This window comes from Moschus berezovskii, chromosome 12, assembly GCF_049115385.1.
Source record: "Moschus berezovskii isolate FMDL1 chromosome 12, NW_MosBer_1.0, whole genome shotgun sequence".
Taxonomy (NCBI): domain Eukaryota; kingdom Metazoa; phylum Chordata; class Mammalia; order Artiodactyla; family Moschidae; genus Moschus; species Moschus berezovskii.
The window spans coordinates 25,477,855-25,487,099 of NC_142471.1; the positions used below are offsets into that span (position 1 = coordinate 25,477,855).

General features: G+C 42.8%; 1 pseudogene; it reads right to left on the bottom strand.

The window, feature by feature from the left end:
- Nucleotides 1-365: 365 nt before the first annotated feature.
- LOC129555190 (protein-cysteine N-palmitoyltransferase HHAT-like protein) lies at nucleotides 366-7,657 on the bottom strand (annotated as a pseudogene).
- Between the last annotated feature and the right edge of the window lie 1,588 nt (nucleotides 7,658-9,245).

The window sequence follows — 9,245 nt, forward strand, 5'->3', positions numbered from 1 at the left end:
GGGCAGTTAAGAGACTTGATGGAGAATTAATGGAAAAGGGAAAACAGAAAGAGGAGCAGGTTTAAGGCACAGAAAGGGAATAGGAATTACGGCACAAACAGTAAAGATGAAAATATACAAAATACCAGAGGCCAAATGTTTGGCAGTTTTTTTTAAATATAGATAATATGTGAATATCATTTAGAGTGAATATAGCAATAACTACCTAAAAAGTCTTCTTTGAAAGCTTCACCCAACTCCATATATACCCCAACTTTTCATGAAACAGGGAGAAATCAATGTTCCATGTTTTTCTTTATTTTTTTAGAGGTGGAGAATTCTTTTATTCTATCAGTCAGGCCCATTGGCCTAGACTGGACCTGGAATCAGGAATAGCTGAGCAGGACCTCTCCTTCTTCCCCTCCCTCTTCCTCTGGCTTCTCTGTGTCCTTCTTCGGCTCCTCTTCCTAAGCCAGGGTTTGTCTGGCTCCTTCCCCAGTTGGACACCACAGTAGGTGACAAATAGGACAGCTAGCATGGTCTTTGGGAACCCTGTGGGTAGCAGGCACTGGGCGACCAGCTCTGTGAACTCAAGGTTGTTCAGGCTTACAAGGTTGTACACAATGATGGGTCAGAAATGCATGGCCCCAAAGATAGCTTGGGGCCTGCAGAACATCTGCTCCAAAAGTGAGGCTTCAGTTCACATTAGAGGCCCCTACTCTGCCAGCTTCTGTACCCAGAGCTCAAAGTTGAGGTCAAAGCAGTTAAGGCATGACCACAGGTAGGCAGTATCATAAGACAAAGCCACAGAGTGGCAATGGCAAATGTGGCCACAGTGGCTGCCAGCTCTGGGATCACTGCAGAGTGCTCCCCAACAATGCGGTCATATACATACTTGCAGAGCCAATCGTTGATGCCAAGGTCAAAGTGCATCTCCTCAAAAATGGAGAGCACTGTGATACACTGGGGAGGCTGGTTGGGCTCTAAGGGGTCGAGGAGCACCATGGTGTTGACAACGCTGAAGAAGATGGCCACCTTCACCCAGTCATACACCAAGTTTGAGTAGGTTAAACCAGCTGCAGACAGGGGGTCATCCCTGCCCACTCCCCACCCCAACCCAAGCTTCCCAAAATCCAAGAGAGGCCCCTAATTTTTTTGGCTGCGCAGGGTCTTCCTTGTGGGGAACAGGCTCTTCCTTGCTGCAGGGGGGCTTTCTCTAGCTTTGACAAGCAGGGCTACTCTCTAGCTTCGGTGCACAAGCTTCTCATTGCAGTAGCTTCTCTTGTTGTGGACCATGGGCTCTAAAACTTCCAGAGGAGGCCCCATTTTAACAAACATTGTCGTGAACCTTAGTTGTCTTTTTAAGTCTTCCATTAAGTAGTCTCAGACCACAGATCAATAACTTTTATTTAGTTATTTTTACCAGGAATAAGCCTCATATGTCAGAGGTGCTTTATAACTTAAATAACTTTGGAGTCATATATAATTTCCATGGATAAGATAGTTGGATAGCATCACTGACTCAAAGGACACGAGTTTGAGCAAACTCTGGGAGATAGTGAAGGGTTTGGAAGCCAATGTGCTGTAGTCCACGGAGTCACAAATGACTTAGCAACAGAACAACAATGACAACATAATTTGTCCATATATAGCATATAATCTGGGCTTCCCTGGTGTCTTAGCGGTAAAGAATTTGCCTGTAATGCAGGAGTCAAAGGAGATCTGGGTTCCATTCCTGGGTCGGAAAGATACCCTAGAGGAGGGCGTGGCAACCCACCCCAGTATTCTTGCCTGAAAAATCCCATGGACAGAGTAGACTGGTGGACTCCAGTCCAAAGGTTCTTAAAGAGTTAGACATGACTGAAGCAACTTGGCACTCATGCAACATGATCTTTGCGTGTTTAGTGAATGTACCCATAAACAAAATTTAAAATATTTTAGATGCTATACAACTTCACATGAAATTAAACATCCACATTTTCTTTTATATGTATATAAAGTATAGCTGTCAGCAGAGATTACCTCTATAGAGTGGAACACATGAAGGAAGGGGGGTCTTACACCTTTCATTTCATTGTACAATATTTTATATGGTTTGATTTTTTGTTTTCTTTTGGCCTCTCCTCATGACATGTGGGATCTTATTTCACCAACCAGGGACAACCAGGGATTGAATACATGCCCCATGCAGTGGAAGCACCGAGTCTTAACCACCGGACCACCAGGGAAGTCCTGAAAGCAGGAATTTTAAGAAACGGTGTCTTTTTTTAAAATTATGGCATTAGTGATCAGGTATCCAAAAAATGAAAAGTAACATTTTCTAATTGTCTTTTTCTACAGTCCACCAAAGCTGTACATTAAATTTCTAACACAGTATAGTGAAAACAAACAGGAACATGACTGTCTGTTTCTCTACTTACAGGTAAGTGATCTTAAAGGTGATAAAGGCCTGATCTTCAGTTTTTAATCTGTAAAAGGTGAGTGATACTTCCCCTGAGATATGACATGAATATCAAATAAGATCATTTCAGCAAAGGACCTAGCACAGTGCTCAGCACTTAGTATGTGCTATATTCCTTTCATTTTCTTAGTATATGCACCCCTAGACTTGCAGAACAGATCATTAGTCATCCAACCAATGCATATGTACCGTCCACCTACTGTATGCCAGCCATTATGTTAGATGGTCAAGCTATAGAAATAAGATAAAATTCCTACAAAGACTTTTGTAAGTGAGCAAGCTGTTCCAAAAAAAGTATATACAAAAAGTACAATTTGTCAGTATCTATCCAATATTAGGGGTGTGCAAAAAGTACTATAAGGTACAAAGAGAAGAGAGGCCAGGTCTATTGAGTCTTGAACTGAGCCTTAAAAAATGAGTAAGAATTTTCTGAGTATTTCAGAAGACAAACTACATTATCTCAGTGTAGTTACAATTAGATATAGCAATGAACTAGAAATTAAAGAACTGACCTCATTTATTTTTATTGTTGTCAACAGGTATTTCTTACACTGGTGCTACATTTCAGAGATACAACAGTAAATAAAAACTTGGTCCCTGCACTTCAGGAGTTTATATTCTAGTGGGAAAGGGAGATCTTAATCAAATAACCAGAGAAATTTATGTAAAACTGAAACTGGGATAAGTACTTCTGAGAAAAGGCTTAGTGCATGATGATATAAGAGCATAAAAAGAGGCATGATCAAAACAAGTTTACAGAAGGCTTCTTTATGGAAGTAATGATTGAACCCAAAGTTTCCATCCCATAATTGAGGCCCTAAGATCATGCATGCCCCATGGCATGGCCAAAAAATAGATGTTCCAGAAAAAAGAATCAGAGTTAATGGTAGAAGAGTTTGGGATCTTCAAGGATCTAATCACAACTTCAAATGCATTACCATACTATGCCCCTCCAGGGTTCAGGCAGGTCACTTATATTGACAAATATATAAGATAATAGCTGCTGCTGCTAAGTCAATTCAGTTGTGTCCAACTCTGTGCGACCCCATAGATGGCAGCCCACCAGGCTCCCCCGTCCTCGGGATTCTCCAGGCAAGAACACTGGAGTAGGTTGCCTTTTCCTTCTCCAATGCGTGAAAGTGAAGTCACTCAGTTGTGTCTGACTCTTAGCATACCCATGGACTGCTGCCTACCCGCCTCCTCCGTCCATGGGATCTTCCAGGCAAGAGTACTAGAGTGGATTGCCATTTCCTTCTCCGGTAAGATGATAGAGGGAGCTGATAAACTGAAGAACTGTAAAGTGCTTGCTTTGTCTAAAATAAAACATATCTGCAAATGAAATTCACTGGTTTACAAGAACGGAATTATTGGCTTGCAATTGTAGAATAAAACCATTGAGGCTGGAGTGGGAAAAACTAGGATATTTGTGATATAAGATGAGGTAGAGAAATAGGTCAAGTCTTACAGCCACTGGCAGCCTTGTAGCCACTTTAGGAGTCTTGACATTATCCCTAAAGCAACATGAAGCCAGTGTTAAGCTGTGTTTAACATGGTGAGTATATTTCGAAATGGTCATTCTGCCTGTGGCTTAGATAATGAAATAGGACAAAAGTGGGTATGAGTGCACTGTTGCAAAACATGGCAATTGGTCTAGAGTAAAGGCCATGGGAATGGACAGAGTGGATGGATTTGAGACACACTGAAGTGATGAAAGGGATAGAACTTGGTGATGGATTCAGTAAAAGGACTGAGGAAAGGGAGGTGTCAAAGCTAATTCCTAGGTTCCTGGTTACATGACTGGATGGATTCACTGAGGCAAGGATCACTGGAAGAGGATCAGTCTGTTGTTGCTCTAGGGCAAAGTGAAAGGACAGGGGAGAGAATGAGGTGCTTGGTAGCAACATACTGAATATGCAGAGGCCTCAGAGACCTCCAAGAGGAGATACTGAAGAGGTGAATGTAGGGAGCAGCCTGGGCTGAAAATATAATATTAGCTAAGTCTAAGCTAAAGAGAGAGAGAACCTAGAACTCAGCCTTGTGCATGTCCATGTGTGCTAAGTCATTTCAGTCGTGTCTGACTCTTTGCAACCCTATGGAGCCCTCCAGGTCCCTCTGTCCACGGGATTCTCCAAAGAATACTGGAGTGGTTTGCCATTCTCTCCTTCAGGGGATCTTCCCGACCCAGGGATCAAACCCGGATATCCTGCATTGCAGGCAGATTCTTTATTGTCTGAGCCACGAAGAAAGCCCCAGCCTTGAGTAACTGCAACACCTAATGGCCAGTTGGAGAATGATGAGCTGGTAAAGAAGATGGAGGAGTAGCTAGATATATGGTAGAGGCAGGGTAGGGCAGGGGTTGGAAGTGTGTAGAGAAGTCAGTGGTAAGGAGTGTTTTAAGAGTAATGTAATATTGGAAATGTTGAGTTTAAAAAGTCCATGAAGGATCTAAGTCAAAATAGTCTGGAGCTCAAAAATGGAGTTCAAGCTAGAGAGATAAACTTGGGAAGTGTGGGGCATTTATGTGGCAACTTAAATCCATGTTTGTTCAGAAAGTATAGTATAATGTGTAAAGATGGTATTCAACAGTAGCAATTATATTATTCACACACTGGAGCAATAATAACACTGATGGATTTACTTAGTGTTTTTCTCTGAGAAGATAACATGGGATATATTATCCAATTGCTTCTGTCAGTCAATATTTGGCCTGTCAGGAATATTTATTGAGGGTATTATAGTATCAGTTTCTCTAAACAGATAAGACACAAAAGAAATAGAAGATATGAGTCTTACTCTGAAGTTTTCACATAGTTGGGGAAACAAAATGTGGACACACGTAATACTAACAAGCAGTGTCAAAATCACATTATCAGTGAGTATAAATTAATGAAGTTCAACACTGTTCTTCATGAATGCTGAGGAAGGGAGATAATTCAGAGGTTATGTATGTTTGGTAGGGTTATTTCTTGTTTAGTTTTTTTAAATTTTAATTTAATTTTTTGTCCGGGCCACTCACAGATAGTAGGATCTTAGTTCCCTGGTCAGGGATCCAACCCAGGCCCCAACAGTGAAAGCACAGAGTTCTAACCACTGGACTACCAGGGAATTCCCTAGTAGGGTTGGTTGTTCAAGAACAATTTTCTAGGGTTCTTGGTGGCCTAGTGGCTAATACTCTGTGCTCCCAATATATGGGGCCTATGTTCGATCCCTGATCAGGGAACTAGATCCCACATGCCGCAACTAAGAGTTCACATGCCACAACCCAAACAAACAAAGAAAAAAAGCCACAATGAAGATCAAAGATCCTGCATGCCACAACTAAGATTCAGCTCATTCAAATAAACTGATTAATTAATTAATTTTTAAAAAAGAACAATTTTCTACAGGAACTGAGTTGTCAGTGGATTTTAAATAATAGAAGTCTACTCAGAAAATAGAGTAGTGGATGCCAGGGGCCAGATGGAGGGGGAAATTGAAAATGCCTGCCAACTGGACAGTGTTTCCCACTGGAGTGATGAAAATATTTTAGAATATGGTAGTGGTTATGGTTATGTAACCTATGAATAAATTACAAATCAATTGTACATTTTAACTGGTAAATTCATGGTACATGGATAATATATCAATAAATAAAAAACTAAAAAAACCCACTTAAAAAAAAGTCTACAGATGGTGAAGGCTTTATCAAGCTTTAAGACAATGATTAAAAAAAAAAAGACAGTGATAGATATTTTTGAAATGTATCTTATATCTAAGAAGAGGGGATGGGAAAGGGACCTACAGAGTCCCTGCTTTGTGTGAGCCTATGGCAAGCACTTTACATTTTCTGTCATGTGTAAGGTATTGTGACAATGTGAAGATTACCAAGAAATTAGCCTCATTTGTGCAAACATATAGAATTATATGGGCTTCCAAGGTGGCACCAGTGGTAAAGAACCTGCTTGCCAATGCAGGAGACATAAAGACCCAGGTTCAATCCCTGGATTGGGACGATCCCGTGGAGGAGGGTATGGCAACCCACTCCCATGTTTTTACCTGGAGAATCCATGGATAGAGGCTATAGTCCATAGGGTTGCAAAGAGTCTGACACAACTGATATGACTTAGCACTCGCACATAGAATTACATAATTGCAGTCACAGAGTTTAGACCTCTGAGAGTCATTTAACAAATACTGGGTGTCTGCTTTGTTTTACATCCTGAATCACTGTTGTGGACCAGGAACTAGCACTGGAAATATAGAAAAGGAAGAGAAGTCCTTTGAGAGGTGTACAGCTTAGTAACTGGGGGGGCAAGAGTGAGAAGTACTATGACAGATATGGGACTATTGCAGAAGCAGTGTTGAGAGAGCTACGGTTATTATGTGAGGTTTCACAGACAAGGAGCTTTGTGAGCTGGGTTTTGAGAGATGAAGATAAGTGTGCCAGCCTGGCAAGAATGAGAGTAATATAGAGGAAAGAGAGGAGAGAACAGGAAGGAGAAGGACATTCCAGGCAGACCTGTATCTGTCCCAACTTTTCCATCCCCTCTGTTCACAATGCTGCTGCTGCTGCTGCTAAGTCACTTCAGTCGTGTCCAACTCTGTGTGACCCCATAGACGGCAGCCCACCAGGCTCCCCCATCCCTGGGATTCTCCAGGCAAGAACACTGGAGTGGGTTGCCATTTCCTTCTCCAATGTGTGAAAGTGAAAATTGAAAGTGAAGTTGCTCAGTCATGTCTGACTCGTAGCGACTCCATGGACTCCAGCCTACCAGGCTCCTCCGTCCATGGGATTTTCTAGGCAAGAGTACTGGAGTGGCTTGCCATTGCCTTCTCCGATTCACAATGTTCGAAAAAGTACATTTGTTTAGAAGAGACTCACCAAATTATTGACAGCTTTAAGTGAATTCTCAGAAGGGAGGAAGAAAACATTTGGAAATAATTCAGCCAGGTGGCTTTAATGTGCTTGCTAGGTAGAAGTCACCACGTGTGATGTAATGACAAACAAGTATCAGAGCAGAGCGGGTCCCAGCATGTCTCAGGTGAAAATGCAAAGAGATGAGGAACACAGCATATGGCTTCAGGGGCTAGAGATAATGGACTGCAGCCATAGAGCAAAACATTCAGGGCTGGAGAGTCAGCTTTGGAAGTCAGCCGGACCAGGAGATCCAAAGTGTTTGCAATGCCAAGAGGGCTCTGAAGAAGAAAGTATCCAGAGGAAGAAGATGGTGAAGGCATTTTGGTTGGACTTCTAAGAGAAGAACCAGGATGGCCTACGGGCGTCACAAAATTCCAGGGATGAGAAATTTCAAAATGTAGGGTGGGGGCTGCTGCTGCCGCCGCCAAGTCACTTCAATCGTGTACAACTCTGTGCGACCCCATAGACGGCAGCCCACCAGGCTCCCCCGTCCCTGGGATTCTCCAGGCAAGAACACTGGAGTGGGCTGCCATTCCCTTCTCCAGTGCATGAAAGTGAAAAGGGAAAGTGAAGTCGCTCAGTTGTTCCGACTCTTTGCGACCCCATGGACTGCAGCCTTCCAGACTCCTCCGTCCATGGGATTTTCCAGGCAAGAGTACTGGAGTGGGGTGCCATTGCCTTCTCCGAGGGTGGGTGGGGGGATGAAAAAAGGGAATGAAGCTATGTTGTGAATGTAACTTCAGGAGAGTAAGTCAGTGGACTCAGAAACAAATAGCTGTTATAGGAACAGGAAACAGCATGAAATAGAATTTGTCATGGAGAGAAATAGGGCTAAAGATGGACAGGAGGGCAAGACCAAGCAAAAGCATGTGCTAAGTATGATAGACACGGAAGACCTCTAGACAGTAGACAAGAAGGTACTAGTGAAGAAGAGCCTGAAGAGACTAAAAAGAAAGGTTCATTAATGTAGTACTGCTCCAATAAAGTAGCATGGAGACTAGGCTGAAGTGCACAAGAAAATGGACGGCCACGTAACAGGGAAAAACTTCAGGTAAGGAAGGAAACAGTACTGTTCAGGAAGGGAAGGAGAGGTAATTAAGAAATCGATTGCAGAGCTTCCCTGGTGGCTCGATGGTGAAGAATCTGCCTGCCAATGCAGTAAACACAGTTTTGATCCCTGTTCCGGGAAGATCCCACATGCTATGGAGCAACTCAGCCCCCACGCAACAACTATCAGGACTGTGCTTTAGAGCCCAGGAGCCACAGCTACTGAGCTCCTGCACAGCAACTACTGAAGCCTGCGTGCTCTAGAGCCTGAGCTCCACAAGAGAAACCACCAGTGAGAAGCCCACGTGCCACAACTAGAGAGTAGCTCCTACTCTCCACAATTAGAGAAAAGCCCACACAGCAACGAAGACCCATCACAGCCAAATAAATAATTAAAATGATATATATGAAAAAGAAATCTATTGTGGTTATCATTTGGTAATAGATAGGAATGTTGAATCACTGTGTTGTGGACCCCCACTCCAGTACTCTTGCCTGGAAAATCCCATAGATGGAGGAGCCTGGTGGGCTGCAGTCCATGGGGTCGCTAAGAGTCGGACACGACTGAAAGACTTCCCTTTCACTTTTCACTTTCACACACTGGAGAAGGAAATGGCAACCCACTCCAGTATTCTTGCCTGGAGAATCCTAGGGACGGGGGAGCCTGGTGGGCTGCTGTTTATGGGGTCATACAGAGTTGGACACAACTGAAGCAACTTAGCAGCAGCAGCAGCAACAGCAGCAGTGTTGTGGACCAGAAACTAATAGACTTTTGTAGGTCAATTACATTTCAAAAATAAATAAGCAAACAAAGAAACTCGTATAAAAAGAGATAAAAAAAATCAAAAATAAAAAAGACCA